This window comes from Misgurnus anguillicaudatus, chromosome 21, assembly GCF_027580225.2.
Source record: "Misgurnus anguillicaudatus chromosome 21, ASM2758022v2, whole genome shotgun sequence".
Classification (NCBI taxonomy): Eukaryota; Metazoa; Chordata; class Actinopteri; order Cypriniformes; family Cobitidae; genus Misgurnus; species Misgurnus anguillicaudatus.
This window is the reverse complement of record NC_073357.2, coordinates 11,625,227-11,640,000: the sequence shown is the minus strand read 5'-3', so window position 1 is coordinate 11,640,000 and position 14,774 is coordinate 11,625,227. Positions and strand designations below refer to the sequence as shown.

The following is a 14,774-nucleotide window of genomic DNA, read 5'->3' as shown; positions in this document are numbered from 1 at the left end:
TTTAATTATTTATTCATATAATTTTTTTCCAGAAATGCATCCTTTCTGTAAGCGTTCGCCGATGGCATGGCGTTGCCACATTAGTCTTGAAGTGGCTCTCGAATCGAGTCAGCGCTCGCTTACGGCCACACCACCCTGAGCACGCCCGCTCTCGTCTGATCTCGGAAGCCAAGCAGGGTCGGGCCTGGTTAGTACTTGGATGGGAGACCGCCTGGGAATACCAGGTGCTGTAAGCATTTAATTCTTTATTTAATTAATTATTTAATTATTTATTCATATAATTTTTTTCCAGAAATGCATCCTTTCTGTAAGCGTTCGCCGATGGCATGGCGTTGCCACATTAGTCTTGAAGTGGCTCTCGAATCGAGTCAGCGCTCGCTTACGGCCACACCACCCTGAGCACGCCCGCTCTCGTCTGATCTCGGAAGCCAAGCAGGGTAGAGTTCTCAACGGGCCTGAAAATTACAACCCGACCCGACCCGGCCCGTGGCTTTTAAAGCCCGGACCCGATGTAACCCGACACATCAACGTGAATTATCTGTCCGAACCCGACCCGCGGCCCGACGCCCCCCCCCCCTTTTTTTTCTAATACACGTAACGTTAGGCTATTATCATGACCAGCAGACGGAAATTCAAACCAAGCTTTAATGTTCACGCCTTATAACAATACAAACAACTGAAACAATAAACTTTAAATATAGGCTATATAAATATGCCTAAAAATGAATTCACTTGCGGCAAGTTTACTTTTCTCCATCTCTTCTTCTCCAGGCAACAGGCGTGCACGCAGTGATAGCAATAAGCTCTGGGGCGGATCCGCAACGGATCTGCTCTGAAGCGGATCCGCTCTGAAGCCGGCAGCTCCGGTCTGGATCCGTTGCTGATCCACCCCGGAGCTTATTGCTATCCCCCGCCCCTTTCTGTGATGCATGTTGCAGCAGCCAGACCAGACTTTCTTTACGGTGAACAGCGGTGATGATTAATAATTTTTTTCGCGGAGCGTAAAAGATTAAGCCCGAGGTCCGACCCGACCCGACTCAGTTGCTTATATTTTTGACCCGAACCCGGACCGAACTCGCGGGTACCGTCGGGTTTGTCGGGCCGGCCCGACCCGTTGAGAACTCTAAAGCAGGGTCGGCCCTGGTTAGTACTTGGATGGGAGACCGCCTGGGAATACCAGGTGCTGTAAGCATTTAATTCTTTATTTAATTATTTATTCATATAATTTTTTTCCAGAAATGCATCCTTTCTGTAAGCGTTCGCCGATGGCATGGCGTTGCCACATTAGTCTTGAAGTGGCTCTCGAATCGAGTCAGCGCTCGCTTACGGCCACACCACCCTGAGCACGCCCGCTCTCGTCTGATCTCGGAAGCCAAGCAGGGTCGGGCCTGGTTAGTACTTGGATGGGAGACCGCCTGGGAGTACCAGGTGCTGTAAGCATTTAATTCTTTATTTAATTAATTATTTAATTATTTATTCATATAATTTTTTTCCAGAAATGCATCCTTTCTGTAAGCGTTCGCCGATGGCATGGCGTTGCCACATTAGTCTTGAAGTGGCTCTCGAATCGAGTCAGCGCTCGCTTACGGCCACACCACCCTGAGCACGCCCGCTCTCGTCTGATCTCGGAAGCCAAGCAGGGTCGGGCCTGGTTAGTACTTGGATGGGAGACCGCCTGGGAATACCAGGTGCTGTAAGCATTTAATTCTTTATTTAATTAATTATTTAATTATTTATTCATATAATTTTTTTCCAGAAATGCATCCTTTCTGTAAGCGTTCGCCGATGGCATGGCGTTGCCACATTAGTCTATAAGTGGCTCTCGAATCGAGTCAGCGCTCGCTTACGGCCACACCACCCTGAGCACGCCCGCTCTCGTCTGATCTCGGAAGCCAAGCAGGGTCGGGCCTGGTTAGTACTTGGATGGGAGACCGCCTGGGAATACCAGGTGCTGTAAGCATTTAATTCTTTATTTAATTAATTATTTAATTATTTATTCATATAATTTTTTTCCAGAAATGCATCCTTTCTGTAAGCGTTCGCCGATGGCATGGCGTTGCCACATTAGTCTTGAAGTGGCTCTCGAATCGAGTCACCGCTCGCTTACGGCCACACCACCCTGAGCACGCCCGCTCTCGTCTGATCTCGGAAGCCAAGCAGGGTCGGGCCTGGTTAGTACTTGGATGGGAGACCGCCTGGGAATACCAGGTGCTGTAAGCATTTAATTAATAATTTAATTATTTATTCATATAATTTTTTTCCAGAAATGCATCCTTTCTGTAAGCGTTCGCCGATGGCATGGCGTTGCCACATTAGTCTTGAAGTGGCTCTCGAATCGAGTCAGCGCTCGCTTACGGCCACACCACCCTGAGCACGCCCGCTCTCGTCTGATCTCGGAAGCCAAGCAGGGTCGGGCCTGGTTAGTACTTGGATGGGAGACCGCCTGGGAATACCAGGTGCTGTAAGCATTTAATTCTTTATTTAATTAATTATTTAATTATTTATTCATATAATTTTTTTCCAGAAATGCATCCTTTCTGTAAGCGTTCGCCGATGGCATGGCGTTGCCACATTAGTCTTGAAGTGGCTCTCGAATCGAGTCAGCGCTCGCTTACGGCCACACCACCCTGAGCACGCCCGCTCTCGTCTGATCTCGTAAGCCAAGCAGGGTCGGGCCTGGTTAGTACTTGGATGGGAGACCGCCTGGGAATACCAGGTGCTGTAAGCATTTAATTCTTTATTTAATTAATTATTTAATTATTTATTCATATAATTTTTTTCCAGAAATGCATCCTTTCTGTAAGCGTTCGCCGATGGCATGGCGTTGCCACATTAGTCTTGAAGTGGCTCTCGAATCGAGTCAGCGCTCGCTTACGGCCACACCACCCTGAGCTCGCCCGCTCTCGTCTGATCTCGGAAGCCAAGCAGGGTCGGGCCTGGTTAGTACTTGGATGGGAGACCGCCTGGGAATACCAGGTGCTGTAAGCATTTAATTCTTTATTTAATTAATTATTTAATTATTTATTCATATAATTTTTTTCCAGAAATGCATCCTTTCTGTAAGCGTTCGCCGATGGCATGGCGTTGCCACATTAGTCTTGAAGTGGCTCTCGAATCGAGTCAGCGCTCGCTTACGGCCACACCACCCTGAGCACGCCCGCTCTCGTCTGATCTCGGAAGCCAAGCAGGGTCGGGCCTGGTTAGTACTTGGATGGGAGACCGCCTGGGAATACCAGGTGCTGTAAGCATTTAATTCTTTATTTAATTAATTATTTAATTATTTATTCATATAATTTTTTTCCAGAAATGCATCCTTTCTGTAAGCGTTCGCCGATGGCATGGCGTTGCCACATTAGTCTTGAAGTGGCTCTCGAATCGAGTCAGCACTCGCTTACGGCCACACCACCCTGAGCACGCCCGCTCTCGTCTGATCTCGGAAGCCAAGCAGGGTCGGGCCTGGTTAGTACTTGGATGGGAGACCGCCTGGGAATACCAGGTGCTGTAAGCATTTAATTCTTTATTTAATTAATTATTTAATTATTTATTCATATAATTTTTTTCCAGAAATGCATCCTTTCTGTAAGCGTTCGCCGATGGCATGGCGTTGCCACATTAGTCTTGAAGTGGCTCTCGAATCGAGTCAGCGCTCGCTTACGGCCACACCACCCTGAGCACGCCCGCTCTCGTCTGATCTCGGAAGCCAAGCAGGGTCGGGCCTGGTTAGTACTTGGATGGGAGACCGCCTGGGAATACCAGGTGCTGTAAGCATTTAATTAATTATTTAATTATTTATTCATATAATTTTTTTCCAGAAATGCATCCTTTCTGTAAGCGTTCGCCGATGGCATGGCGTTGCCACATTAGTCTTGAAGTGGCTCTCGAATCGAGTCAGCGCTCGCTTACGGCCACACCACCCTGAGCACGCCCGCTCTCGTCTGATCTCGGAAGCCAAGCAGGGTCGGGCCTGGTTAGTACTTGGATGGGAGACCGCCTGGGAATACCAGGTGCTGTAAGCATTTAATTCTTTATTTAATTAATTATTTAATTATTTATTCATATAATTTTTTTCCAGAAATGCATCCTTTCTGTAAGCGTTCGCCGATGGCATGGCGTTGCCACATTAGTCTTAAAGTGGCTCTCGAATCGAGTCAGCGCTCGCTTACGGCCACACCACCCTGAGCACGCCCGCTCTCGTCTGATCTCGGAAGCCAAGCAGGGTCGGGCCTGGTTAGTACTTGGATGGGAGACCGCCTGGGAATACCAGGTGCTGTAAGCATTTAATTCTTTATTTAATTAATTATTTATTCATATAATTTTTTTCCAGAAATGCATCCTTTCTGTAAGCGTTCGCCGATGGCATGGCGTTGCCACATTAGTCTTGAAGTGGCTCTCGAATCGAGTCAGCGCTCGCTTACGGCCACACCACCCTGAGCACGCCCGCTCTCGTCTGATCTCGGAAGCCAAGCAGGGTCGGGCCTGGTTAGTACTTGGATGGGAGACCGCCTGGGAATACCAGGTGCTGTAAGCATTTAATTAATTATTTAATTATTTATTCATATAATTTTTTTCCAGAAATGCATCCTTTCTGTAAGCGTTCGCCGATGGCATGGCGTTGCCACATTAGTCTTGAAGTGGCTCTCGAATCGAGTCAGCGCTCGCTTACGGCCACACCACCCTGAGCACGCCCGCTCTCGTCTGATCTCGGAAGCCAAGCAGGGTCGGGCCTGGTTAGTACTTGGATGGGAGACCGCCTGGGAATACCAGGTGCTGTAAGCATTTAATTCTTTATTTAATTAATTATTTAATTATTTATTCATATAATTTTTTTCCAGAAATGCATCCTTTCTGTAAGCGTTCGCCGATGGCATGGCGTTGCCACATTAGTCTTGAAGTGGCTCTCGAATCGAGTCAGCGCTCGCTTACGGCCACACCACCCTGAGCACGCCCGCTCTCGTCTGATCTCGGAAGCCAAGCAGGGTCGGGCCTGGTTAGTACTTGGATGGGAGACCGCCTGGGAATACCAGGTGCTGTAAGCATTTAATTCTTTATTTAATTAATTATTTAATTATTTATTCATATAATTTTTTTCCAGAAATGCATCCTTTCTGTAAGCGTTCGCCGATGGCATGGCGTTGCCACATTAGTCTTGAAGTGGCTCTCGAATCGACTCAGCGCTCGCTTACGGCCACACCACCCTGAGCACGCCCGCTCTCGTCTGATCTCGGAAGCCAAGCAGGGTCGGGCCTGGTTAGTACTTGGATGGGAGACCGCCTGGGAATACCAGGTGCTGTAAGCATTTAATTCTTTATTTAATTAATTATTTAATTATTTATTCATATAATTTTTTTCCAGAAATGCATCCTTTCTGTAAGCGTTCGCCGATGGCATGGCGTTGCCACATTAGTCTTGAAGTGGCTCTCGAATCGAGTCAGCGCTCGCTTACGGCCACACCACCCTGAGCACGCCCGCTCTCGTCTGATCTCGGAAGCCAAGCAGGGTCGGGCCTGGTTAGTACTTGGATGGGAGACCGCCTGGGAATACCAGGTGCTGTAAGCATTTAATTCTTTATTTAATTAATTATTTAATTATTTATTCATATAATTTTTTTCCAGAAATGCATCCTTTCTGTAAGCGTTCGCCGATGGCATGGCGTTGCCACATTAGTCTTGAAGTGGCTCTCGAATCGAGTCAGCGCTCGCTTACGGCCACACCACCCTGAGCACGCCCGCTCTCGTCTGATCTCGGAAGCCAAGCAGGGTCGGGCCTCGTTAGTACTTGGATGGGAGACCGCCTGGGAATACCAGGTGCCGTAAGCATTTAATTCTTTATTTAATTAATTATTTAATTATTTATTCATATAATTTTTTTCCAGAAATGCATCCTTTCTGTAAGCGTTCGCCGATGGCATGGCGTTGCCACATTAGTCTTGAAGTGGCTCTCGAATCGAGTCAGCGCTCGCTTACGGCCACACCACCCTGAGCACGCCCGCTCTCGTCTGATCTCGGAAGCCAAGCAGGGTCGGGCCTGGTTAGTACTTGGATGGGAGACCGCCTGGGAATACCAGGTGCTGTAAGCATTTAATTAATTATTTAATTATTTATTCATATAATTTTTTTCCAGAAATGCATCCTTTCTGTAAGCGTTCGCCGATGGCATGGCGTTGCCACATTAGTCTTGAAGTGGCTCTCGAATCGAGTCAGCGCTCGCTTACGGCCACACCACCCTGAGCACGCCCGCTCTCGTCTGATCTCGGAAGCCAAGCAGGGTCGGGCCTGGTTAGTACTTGGATGGGAGACCGCCTGGGAATACCAGGTGCTGTAAGCATTTAATTCTTTATTTAATTAATTATTTAATTATTTATTCATATAATTTTTTTCCAGAAATGCATCCTTTCTGTAAGCGTTCGCCGATGGCATGGCGTTGCCACATTAGTCTTGAAGTGGCTCTCGAATCGAGTCAGCGCTCGCTTACGGCCACACCACCCTGAGCACGCCCGCTCTCGTCTGATCTCGGAAGCCAAGCAGGGTCGGGCCTGGTTAGTACTTGGATGGGAGACCGCCTGGGAATACCAGGTGCTGTAAGCATTTAATTCTTTATTTAATTAATTATTTAATTATTTATTCATATAATTTTTTTCCAGAAATGCATCCTTTCTGTAAGCGTTCGCCGATGGCATGGCGTTGCCACATTAGTCTTGAAGTGGCTCTCGAATCGAGTCAGCGCTCGCTTACGGCCACACCACCCTGAGCACGCCCGCTCTCGTCTGATCTCGGAAGCCAAGCAGGGTCGGGCCTGGTTAGTACTTGGATGGGAGACCGCCTGGGAATACCAGGTGCTGTAAGCATTTAATTCTTTATTTAATTAATTATTTAATTATTTATTCATATAATTTTTTTCCAGAAATGCATCCTTTCTGTAAGCGTTCGCCGATGGCATGGCGTTGCCACATTAGTCTTGAAGTGGCTCTCGAATCGAGTCAGCGCTCGCTTACGGCCACACCACCCTGAGCACGCCCGCTCTCGTCTGATCTCGGAAGCCAAGCAGGGTCGGGCCTGGTTAGTACTTGGATGGGAGACCGCCTGGGAATGCCAGGTGCTGTAAGCATTTAATTCTTTATTTAATTAATTATTTAATTATTTATTCATATAATTTTTTTCCAGAAATGCATCCTTTCTGTAAGCGTTCGCCGATGGCATGGCGTTGCCACATTAGTCTTGAAGTGGCTCTCGAATCGAGTCAGCGCTCGCTTACGGCCACACCACCCTGAGCACGCCCGCTCTCGTCTGATCTCGGAAGCCAAGCAGGGTCGGGCCTGGTTAGTACTTGGATGGGAGACCGCCTGGGAATACCAGGTGCTGTAAGCATTTAATTCTTTATTTAATTAATTATTTAATTATTTATTCATATAATTTTTTTCCAGAAATGCATCCTTTCTGTAAGCGTTCGCCGATGGCATGGCGTTGCCACATTAGTCTTGAAGTGGCTCTCGAATCGAGTCAGCACTCGCTTACGGCCACACCACCCTGAGCACGCCCGCTCTCGTCTGATCTCGGAAGCCAAGCAGGGTCGGGCCTGGTTAGTACTTGGATGGGAGACCGCCTGGGAATACCAGGTGCTGTAAGCATTTAATTCTTTATTTAATTAATTATTTAATTATTTATTCATATAATTTTTTTCCAGAAATGCATCCTTTCTGTAAGCGTTCGCCGATGGCATGGCGTTGCCACATTAGTCTTGAAGTGGCTCTCGAATCGAGTCAGCGCTCGCTTACGGCCACACCACCCTGAGCACGCCCGCTCTCGTCTGATCTCGGAAGCCAAGCAGGGTCGGGCCTGGTTAGTACTTGGATGGGAGACCGCCTGGGAATACCAGGTGCTGTAAGCATTTAATTAATTATTTAATTATTTATTCATATAATTTTTTTCCAGAAATGCATCCTTTCTGTAAGCGTTCGCCGATGGCATGGCGTTGCCACATTAGTCTTGAAGTGGCTCTCGAATCGAGTCAGCGCTCGCTTACGGCCACACCACCCTGAGCACGCCCGCTCTCGTCTGATCTCGGAAGCCAAGCAGGGTTGGGCCTGGTTAGTACTTGGATTGGAGACCGCCTGGGAATACCAGGTGCTGTAAGCATTTAATTCTTTATTTAATTAATTATTTAATTATTTATTCATATAATTTTTTCCCAGAAATGCATCCTTTCTGTAAGCGTTCGCCGATGGCATGGCGTTGCCACATTAGTCTTAAAGTGGCTCTCGAATCGAGTCAGCGCTCGCTTACGGCCACACCACCCTGAGCACGCCCGCTCTCGTCTGATCTCGGAAGCCAAGCAGGGTCGGGCCTGGTTAGTACTTGGATGGGAGACCGCCTGGGAATACCAGGTGCTGTAAGCATTTAATTCTTTATTTAATTAATTATTTATTCATATAATTTTTTTCCAGAAATGCATCCTTTCTGTAAGCGTTCGCCGATGGCATGGCGTTGCCACATTAGTCTTGAAGTGGCTCTCGAATCGAGTCAGCGCTCGCTTACGGCCACACCACCCTGAGCACGCCCGCTCTCGTCTGATCTCGGAAGCCAAGCAGGGTCGGGCCTGGTTAGTACTTGGATGGGAGACCGCCTGGGAATACCAGGTGCTGTAAGCATTTAATTCTTTATTTAATTAATTATTTAATTATTTATTCATATAATTTTTTTCCAGAAATGCATCCTTTCTGTAAGCGTTCGCCGATGGCATGGCGTTGCCACATTAGTCTTGAAGTGGCTCTCGAATCGAGTCAGCGCTCGCTTACGGCCACACCACCCTGAGCACGCCCGCTCTCGTCTGATCTCGGAAGCCAAGCAGGGTCGGGCCTGGTTAGTACTTGGATGGGAGACCGCCTGGGAATACCAGGTGCTGTAAGCATTTAATTCTTTATTTAATTAATTATTTAATTATTTATTCATATAATTTTTTTCCAGAAATGCATCCTTTCTGTAAGCGTTCGCCGATGGCATGGCGTTGCCACATTAGTCTTGAAGTGGCTCTCGAATCGAGTCAGCGCTCGCTTACGGCCACACCACCCTGAGCACGCCCGCTCTCGTCTGATCTCGGAAGCCAAGCAGGGTCGGGCCTGGTTAGTACTTGGATGGGAGACCGCCTGGGAATACCAGGTGCTGTAAGCATTTAATTCTTTATTTAATTAATTATTTAATTATTTATTCATATAATTTTTTTCCAGAAATGCATCCTTTCTGTAAGCGTTCGCCGATGGCATGGCGTTGCCACATTAGTCTTGAAGTGGCTCTCGAATCGAGTCAGCGCTCGCTTACGGCCACACCACCCTGAGCACGCCCGCTCTCGTCTGATCTCGGAAGCCAAGCAGGGTCGGGCCTGGTTAGTACTTGGATGGGAGACCGCCTGGGAATACCAGGTGCTGTAAGCATTTAATTCTTTATTTAATTAATTATTTAATTATTTATTCATATAATTTTTTTCCAGAAATGCATCCTTTCTGTAAGCGTTCGCCGATGGCATGGCGTTGCCACATTAGTCTTGAAGTGGCTCTCGAATCGAGTCAGCGCTCGCTTACGGCCACACCACCCTGAGCACGCCCGCTCTCGTCTGATCTCGGAAGCCAAGCAGGGTCGGGCCTGGTTAGTACTTGGATGGGAGACCGCCTGGGAATACCAGGTGCTGTAAGCATTTAATTCTTTATTTAATTAATTATTTAATTATTTATTCATATAATTTTTTTCCAGAAATGCATCCTTTCTGTAAGCGTTCGCCGATGGCATGGCGTTGCCACATTAGTCTTGAAGTGGCTCTCGAATCGAGTCAGCGCTCGCTTACGGCCACACCACCCTGAGGGCGCTAGAGAGCAATCAGGAAGTGAGTTGGCAGCAGTTGGGAGAGGAAGGCTCTCCTCTACTTTGTTTGTTTATTTAGTGTTTTTTGCAGTTATTTGCTCTAAGTTATTTAATTTAGCTATTTTTTGAGTTTAAAAACCACCTAACAGCAGCATTTTGCTGACTGGAGGGTGGTTAAGTTTCTTTTTTATTTTTATCTAATCGCTACAATGGACGGATTTATGGAATACGACGCAGGACTGGCTGGAGAGACAAGGATTGTAAATGAAACTGGACTTTCAGGAGGAACGCGAACGGTCAATGATTCTGGACTGGCAGGAGAAACAAGCATGGCAAACAACAATGGACTGGCAGGGAAATCAAGCATGGTAAACGACAATGGACTAGCAGGAGAAACAAGCACGGTAAACGACAATGAACTGGCAGACGGAACATGTAAAGCTAATGATTCTGGACTGGATAAACGACTACGAGCTGGAAATGAAAGAAATCATAAAGTAAGGAATACATTTTGTGAAAGGATATATTTAAAAGAAGCTACGGTGATCGTAAATGTGGAAAATATTAATGAAGTGAGAGCGGAGGACATTATTAAAGCGGTAACAGAACAATGTGGACATGGGAAAATTTTAGCACTAAGGCCAAGGCAGGGGAAAGAGTACGAACTTACAATGGAAATGGAGGAAGACTGTGACAAACTAATAGATGGATTGACAGTGAAAGGAGTTGAATGTGAAGTAAAAAATCTGCACAATCGGGATTATGTTGTTTCCTTTATGCACCTGCCCGCTTACCTGGATGATTGTAAAATTTTAGAAAAATTGTACGGATGGGGTGTTGAGCCTTTGACAAAAATTAAAAGGAGACGCTACCCAGGCACTGACATAGAGGATGGAACAAGGTTCCTTAAAGTAAGGCTCCCCAAAGAGGTGGCATCATTGCCATATAGCACAAGGCTGGAGACGGTGGAAGGGCTACAGCATTTCCGGGTGATGCACAGTCATCAGGTGAAGACTTGTAGACTGTGCATGAGCCCGGACCACCTGCTGAAAGACTGCCCAAATTTTAAGTGCTATAAATGCAAGGAGCCAGGCCACTTTGCAAAACACTGCAATGCTGTCAGGTGCACGGAGTGTCAAGAATATTTATATAAATGTGAATGCTGGATGGAGGAAGAGGAAGGAGGAGGAGAACAGGCAGGCGGACAGGTGCATGAAGGAAAAAACAACGCGGATGAAGAAACTGATGGAGGACAGGAGGACAAAGAACTACACCAAAGAGAAACAGAAGAAACAATTAGCAATGAGGAAAAAGGGGACAATGGAAAAGAGAATGAAGAAATGATGGAGCAGGACAACCCAATGATGGGAATGAAGATATCAGGGGTGATGGAAGATCAGCAAAGCAATATGGATCAAAATAAAGAAACGGACTGTGAGGAAGAAACAAAGATCAACAACATCGACAGAGAGTTGAGAGGACATACAAGAAGGAGAACAGTGAAGGTAAAACCAAATTTGAATTGTCCAAGAAAAAAGACAAAAGGTAACAAATTTGATGTGTTAAGGGGCCTGGAGGAAGAGAATGATAAATAATGTATTTAAAGTATTTATGTTTCTTTTTTCTTTTAATGGTTTTAAGTTGTGTTTCATTTAATGCAAGAGGACTAATGGACATGCATAAATTTGAACAAGTAAAGGAAAAATGTAAAAGGCAAGACATTATTGCTTTACAAGAAACTAACTGGAATGAAAATGTGATGTTGGATTTTAAAAAGAGATGGGATGGAGGAATTTTATATAACAATGGAGATGGGAGATTTGGGAGAGGTGTGGCATTTTTAATGAATGATGATGTTTTTAAAGTTAGTAAAATTGTATACAAAGACAAGATGGGTAAATGTTTAGTGGTTGAAACAACATATGAAGGAAGAGAAATGGTTTTAGTAAATGTACATGCACCGGTGGAGGATAAAGAAAAGAAAGAGTTTTTTAATGTTTTAAGAAACATTGTGAAAAGGTACAAAGAAATAATAATGATGGGGGATTTTAATACTGTTTTTAGTAAACAAGATATGGCTGAAGGAATGGTTTTTAAAAGTGATACGGGAAGAAGAGAATTAAAAGTTTTAATGGAAGAAAATAATATAATAGATGTTTGGAGAGATAGAAATGAAAGGAAAAAAGAATTCTCAAGGAGACAAATAGTGGGGAATTTTGTATGCCAAACCAGAATAGATTTTATTTTATGTAGCAGAAATGTGGAGAATTTTATCCAAAAGATCAAGTATGAAGAAACAGTTTTTAGCGATCATAAGTTTGTATTTTTTATAGTGGATTGGAGTAAAATGCAAAGAGGGCCTGGAGTTTGGATTTTAAATGCACAGATTTTAAAGAATGAAGGTTATGTTGCAGATGTTAAAGAAATCATAGAAAAGGAAAAGGGAAATAAAATGTATGAAGAAGATAAGAGAATATGGTGGGAGAATGTAAAATTTCTAATAAAACAATTCTCTATAAAACATTGTAGTCTTATACAGAAATGTAAAAGGTACAAAAAACAAGAAATGCAAGAAAATTTGGAAATTGAATTAAAAAAAGACAACAAAGATATAGAAAGGATAAAAGAAATAGAGGGAATACTGAAAGAAATAGAAGAAAAACAATATGAGGGGGCGAGGCTTAGAAGCAAAGCAAAATATGTGGTGGAGGGAGAGAAATGCACAAAATTCTTTTTTGATTTGGAAAAAAAGAGAGGGAAAGCTGAAAGTATAAAAGAAATAAGAGGGAAAAATGGGAAAATTGTAGAAGGGAATGGAAAGATCTTAGAAGAAGTAAAATGCTTTTATGAGGATCTGTTCAGTGCAAGGGGTGTGGAGGAGGAAGAAAAAAAGAAACTGTTAAATCAGATAAAAACAAAAGTAGGCCAGGAAGATAAAGAAGAGTGTGATCAAGAAATCAGAGAAGAGGAGATTGAAAGAGCAATAGATGAACTCAATAAAAAGAAAAGTCCAGGAATAGATGGTTTGGGAACTGAATTTTATGTCTGTTTTAAAGGAGTTTTAACCAAGGTTTTAAATGAGGTTTTTAAAGAAACTTTTAAAAAAGGAGAAATCAATGAAAGAACAGGAATGGGATTAATGAAACTAATATATAAAAGAAAAGGAGAAAAAGAAGATTTAAAAAATTATAGGCCAATTACAATGTTAAATACAGATCTTAAAATTTTAGCCAAGGTTCTAGCAAACAGATTAAAAGAAGTAATACCGAGTATAATTCAGACAAACCAGGCATATGGAGTAAAAGGAAGGGATATAGCGGACATAACAATGAGCATAAGAGACACTATATGGTACATGAATGAAAAAAAAGAGGAAGGGTATGTAATTAGTTTAGATTTTGAAAAAGCTTTTGATAGGGTCGAGCACAAGTATTTATTTGAGGTTTTAAGGAGTTTTGGTTTTGGGGAGGTTTTTACAAAATGGATTGAGATTTTATATAAAGGTGCACTAACAAAGATCAAATGTAATGGTTTTTTAACAGATTGTTTTAAAATTACAAGATCAATTAGACAGGGGTGTCCACTCTCAGCTTTACTATACTCACTAGTATCAGAACCACTAGGACTTCTTATAAGACAAAAAGAAGGAATAACTGGAATAGAAATTGAAAAAAATAATGCAGAGGGAAAGGTTTTCCAATATGCAGACGACACGACGATTATTGTGAAGACAAAAGAAAGCGTCAAAGAAGTAATGAATGTTGTAAATGAATACTGTAGAGGGTCGGGAAGCAAAGTAAACGAGGATAAGACAATGTACATGAGATTTGGCAAAGCTATGATTTTAACAGAATGTTTTAATTTCAAAGAAGTGGAAGAAATTAGAATCTTAGGAATTTTAATGGGGAAGAATGAGAAGAAAGCAAGAGATGAAATGTGGGAGCAACTGATAACAGAGATAGAGAAAAGGTTAAATTTTTGGAAACTGAGGACTTTAAATTTGAAGGGGAAGGTTTTAATATTGAATGTTTTAATGGTTTCAAAGTTGTGGTATGTTTTATATGTTTCTGAAATGCCTGTATGGACTGAAAAGAGGTTGAAGAAATGTTTTCTTGATTTTTTATGGGAGGGGAAACCGGCAAGAATTGCATATAACACAATTTTAGGGGAGGTGGAAAAGGGGGGTCTGAGATTAATGGATGTGGAACAGAGGAAAAATGCACTGAGAGTTAAAATTGTAAAGAAATACCTAAACAAAGAGAAAAAAACCGAGTGGAAGAAAACAATGGAATATTTTTTAAACAAATGTGGTAATTTTAACATGGGAGACAATACACTATGGATGAAAACAAAAAATTGGATGACAGAAGGACTACCTGAGTTTTATCGAGAAATGCTTAGTGCTTGGGGAAAGTTTTTATCAAATATTGAGTATGAGCCACAAGGGAGAGAGAACATTTTAAACCAACCTTTGTTTTTAAATAACAACATTTTAAAACAAGGAAAAGAACTGTTTTTTAAGAAATGGATGGAGGTGGGAATATTAAAAGTAAGAGATGTTTTATATGAGTTTAAAGAGGGTTTTTTACAGACACAATATATTGTGGACACGATGGAAGAGGCAAAGGAAGATTATAATGTACAGGAAATAACAAACAAATATGAAATCATTAAGAATGCAATACCAAAAGAATGGATTGAAAGAATAGAGTGTTTTGAAGAAGAACCAAAAGTAAATAAAATCTCTGTGAAATTGGGGGAAAAAAGCCATGATTTTAAAGAATGTACTGTAAAAGTGTTTTATTGTGTTTTTAGAGATTATGTTTTTAAAGAACCAACTGCAAATAAGTACTGGGTGGAAAAATTCAAAGATTTAAAAGAAGAGTGTATCTGGAGAAACATGAGAGGGAAATGTGTTGAGATAAA

General features: G+C 43.2%; 34 non-coding genes across 34 annotated transcripts; all 34 read left to right on the top strand.

Moving 5' to 3' along the window:
- The first annotated feature begins 117 nt into the window (after window positions 1–117).
- On the top strand, window positions 118–236 carry LOC141358608 (5S ribosomal RNA). The gene has a single exon (XR_012365105.1). It is a non-coding gene; the product is annotated as a 5S ribosomal RNA (ribosomal RNA).
- Window positions 237–1,321: 1,085 nt separating this feature from the next.
- LOC141357221 (5S ribosomal RNA) lies at window positions 1,322–1,440 on the top strand. Its single transcript, XR_012363704.1, has one exon. It is a non-coding gene; the product is annotated as a 5S ribosomal RNA (ribosomal RNA).
- A 141-nt stretch (window positions 1,441–1,581) lies between these two features.
- On the top strand, window positions 1,582–1,700 carry LOC141358599 (5S ribosomal RNA). Its single transcript, XR_012365096.1, has one exon. It is a non-coding gene; the product is annotated as a 5S ribosomal RNA (ribosomal RNA).
- Window positions 1,701–1,841: 141 nt separating this feature from the next.
- On the top strand, window positions 1,842–1,960 carry LOC141358588 (5S ribosomal RNA). Its single transcript, XR_012365085.1, has one exon. It is a non-coding gene; the product is annotated as a 5S ribosomal RNA (ribosomal RNA).
- Window positions 1,961–2,101: 141 nt separating this feature from the next.
- LOC141358579 (5S ribosomal RNA) lies at window positions 2,102–2,220 on the top strand. Its single transcript, XR_012365076.1, has one exon. It is a non-coding gene; the product is annotated as a 5S ribosomal RNA (ribosomal RNA).
- A 129-nt stretch (window positions 2,221–2,349) lies between these two features.
- Window positions 2,350–2,468, top strand: LOC141358568 (5S ribosomal RNA). Its single transcript, XR_012365065.1, has one exon. It is a non-coding gene; the product is annotated as a 5S ribosomal RNA (ribosomal RNA).
- Window positions 2,469–2,609: 141 nt separating this feature from the next.
- Window positions 2,610–2,728, top strand: LOC141358602 (5S ribosomal RNA). The gene has a single exon (XR_012365099.1). It is a non-coding gene; the product is annotated as a 5S ribosomal RNA (ribosomal RNA).
- A 141-nt stretch (window positions 2,729–2,869) lies between these two features.
- LOC141357408 (5S ribosomal RNA) lies at window positions 2,870–2,988 on the top strand. The gene has a single exon (XR_012363895.1). It is a non-coding gene; the product is annotated as a 5S ribosomal RNA (ribosomal RNA).
- A 141-nt stretch (window positions 2,989–3,129) lies between these two features.
- On the top strand, window positions 3,130–3,248 carry LOC141358557 (5S ribosomal RNA). Its single transcript, XR_012365054.1, has one exon. It is a non-coding gene; the product is annotated as a 5S ribosomal RNA (ribosomal RNA).
- A 141-nt stretch (window positions 3,249–3,389) lies between these two features.
- On the top strand, window positions 3,390–3,508 carry LOC141358547 (5S ribosomal RNA). Its single transcript, XR_012365043.1, has one exon. It is a non-coding gene; the product is annotated as a 5S ribosomal RNA (ribosomal RNA).
- Window positions 3,509–3,649: 141 nt separating this feature from the next.
- Window positions 3,650–3,768, top strand: LOC141358536 (5S ribosomal RNA). Its single transcript, XR_012365032.1, has one exon. It is a non-coding gene; the product is annotated as a 5S ribosomal RNA (ribosomal RNA).
- Window positions 3,769–3,897: 129 nt separating this feature from the next.
- On the top strand, window positions 3,898–4,016 carry LOC141358526 (5S ribosomal RNA). The gene has a single exon (XR_012365022.1). It is a non-coding gene; the product is annotated as a 5S ribosomal RNA (ribosomal RNA).
- A 141-nt stretch (window positions 4,017–4,157) lies between these two features.
- Window positions 4,158–4,276, top strand: LOC141358516 (5S ribosomal RNA). The gene has a single exon (XR_012365012.1). It is a non-coding gene; the product is annotated as a 5S ribosomal RNA (ribosomal RNA).
- Window positions 4,277–4,409: 133 nt separating this feature from the next.
- On the top strand, window positions 4,410–4,528 carry LOC141358506 (5S ribosomal RNA). The gene has a single exon (XR_012365002.1). It is a non-coding gene; the product is annotated as a 5S ribosomal RNA (ribosomal RNA).
- A 129-nt stretch (window positions 4,529–4,657) lies between these two features.
- Window positions 4,658–4,776, top strand: LOC141358496 (5S ribosomal RNA). The gene has a single exon (XR_012364991.1). It is a non-coding gene; the product is annotated as a 5S ribosomal RNA (ribosomal RNA).
- Window positions 4,777–4,917: 141 nt separating this feature from the next.
- On the top strand, window positions 4,918–5,036 carry LOC141358486 (5S ribosomal RNA). The gene has a single exon (XR_012364981.1). It is a non-coding gene; the product is annotated as a 5S ribosomal RNA (ribosomal RNA).
- A 141-nt stretch (window positions 5,037–5,177) lies between these two features.
- LOC141358475 (5S ribosomal RNA) lies at window positions 5,178–5,296 on the top strand. The gene has a single exon (XR_012364970.1). It is a non-coding gene; the product is annotated as a 5S ribosomal RNA (ribosomal RNA).
- Window positions 5,297–5,437: 141 nt separating this feature from the next.
- On the top strand, window positions 5,438–5,556 carry LOC141358464 (5S ribosomal RNA). Its single transcript, XR_012364959.1, has one exon. It is a non-coding gene; the product is annotated as a 5S ribosomal RNA (ribosomal RNA).
- A 141-nt stretch (window positions 5,557–5,697) lies between these two features.
- LOC141353645 (5S ribosomal RNA) lies at window positions 5,698–5,816 on the top strand. The gene has a single exon (XR_012360743.1). It is a non-coding gene; the product is annotated as a 5S ribosomal RNA (ribosomal RNA).
- A 141-nt stretch (window positions 5,817–5,957) lies between these two features.
- Window positions 5,958–6,076, top strand: LOC141358456 (5S ribosomal RNA). The gene has a single exon (XR_012364951.1). It is a non-coding gene; the product is annotated as a 5S ribosomal RNA (ribosomal RNA).
- Window positions 6,077–6,205: 129 nt separating this feature from the next.
- Window positions 6,206–6,324, top strand: LOC141358449 (5S ribosomal RNA). The gene has a single exon (XR_012364944.1). It is a non-coding gene; the product is annotated as a 5S ribosomal RNA (ribosomal RNA).
- A 141-nt stretch (window positions 6,325–6,465) lies between these two features.
- LOC141358439 (5S ribosomal RNA) lies at window positions 6,466–6,584 on the top strand. Its single transcript, XR_012364934.1, has one exon. It is a non-coding gene; the product is annotated as a 5S ribosomal RNA (ribosomal RNA).
- A 141-nt stretch (window positions 6,585–6,725) lies between these two features.
- LOC141358428 (5S ribosomal RNA) lies at window positions 6,726–6,844 on the top strand. Its single transcript, XR_012364923.1, has one exon. It is a non-coding gene; the product is annotated as a 5S ribosomal RNA (ribosomal RNA).
- A 141-nt stretch (window positions 6,845–6,985) lies between these two features.
- On the top strand, window positions 6,986–7,104 carry LOC141357341 (5S ribosomal RNA). The gene has a single exon (XR_012363828.1). It is a non-coding gene; the product is annotated as a 5S ribosomal RNA (ribosomal RNA).
- Window positions 7,105–7,245: 141 nt separating this feature from the next.
- LOC141358419 (5S ribosomal RNA) lies at window positions 7,246–7,364 on the top strand. Its single transcript, XR_012364914.1, has one exon. It is a non-coding gene; the product is annotated as a 5S ribosomal RNA (ribosomal RNA).
- Window positions 7,365–7,505: 141 nt separating this feature from the next.
- Window positions 7,506–7,624, top strand: LOC141358410 (5S ribosomal RNA). The gene has a single exon (XR_012364905.1). It is a non-coding gene; the product is annotated as a 5S ribosomal RNA (ribosomal RNA).
- A 141-nt stretch (window positions 7,625–7,765) lies between these two features.
- LOC141358400 (5S ribosomal RNA) lies at window positions 7,766–7,884 on the top strand. The gene has a single exon (XR_012364895.1). It is a non-coding gene; the product is annotated as a 5S ribosomal RNA (ribosomal RNA).
- A 129-nt stretch (window positions 7,885–8,013) lies between these two features.
- On the top strand, window positions 8,014–8,132 carry LOC141353398 (5S ribosomal RNA). The gene has a single exon (XR_012360495.1). It is a non-coding gene; the product is annotated as a 5S ribosomal RNA (ribosomal RNA).
- Window positions 8,133–8,273: 141 nt separating this feature from the next.
- LOC141358389 (5S ribosomal RNA) lies at window positions 8,274–8,392 on the top strand. Its single transcript, XR_012364884.1, has one exon. It is a non-coding gene; the product is annotated as a 5S ribosomal RNA (ribosomal RNA).
- A 133-nt stretch (window positions 8,393–8,525) lies between these two features.
- LOC141358379 (5S ribosomal RNA) lies at window positions 8,526–8,644 on the top strand. The gene has a single exon (XR_012364874.1). It is a non-coding gene; the product is annotated as a 5S ribosomal RNA (ribosomal RNA).
- Window positions 8,645–8,785: 141 nt separating this feature from the next.
- Window positions 8,786–8,904, top strand: LOC141358368 (5S ribosomal RNA). Its single transcript, XR_012364863.1, has one exon. It is a non-coding gene; the product is annotated as a 5S ribosomal RNA (ribosomal RNA).
- Window positions 8,905–9,045: 141 nt separating this feature from the next.
- Window positions 9,046–9,164, top strand: LOC141358357 (5S ribosomal RNA). The gene has a single exon (XR_012364852.1). It is a non-coding gene; the product is annotated as a 5S ribosomal RNA (ribosomal RNA).
- Window positions 9,165–9,305: 141 nt separating this feature from the next.
- Window positions 9,306–9,424, top strand: LOC141358347 (5S ribosomal RNA). Its single transcript, XR_012364841.1, has one exon. It is a non-coding gene; the product is annotated as a 5S ribosomal RNA (ribosomal RNA).
- A 141-nt stretch (window positions 9,425–9,565) lies between these two features.
- On the top strand, window positions 9,566–9,684 carry LOC141358335 (5S ribosomal RNA). The gene has a single exon (XR_012364829.1). It is a non-coding gene; the product is annotated as a 5S ribosomal RNA (ribosomal RNA).
- The last annotated feature ends 5,090 nt before the right edge of the window (window positions 9,685–14,774 follow it).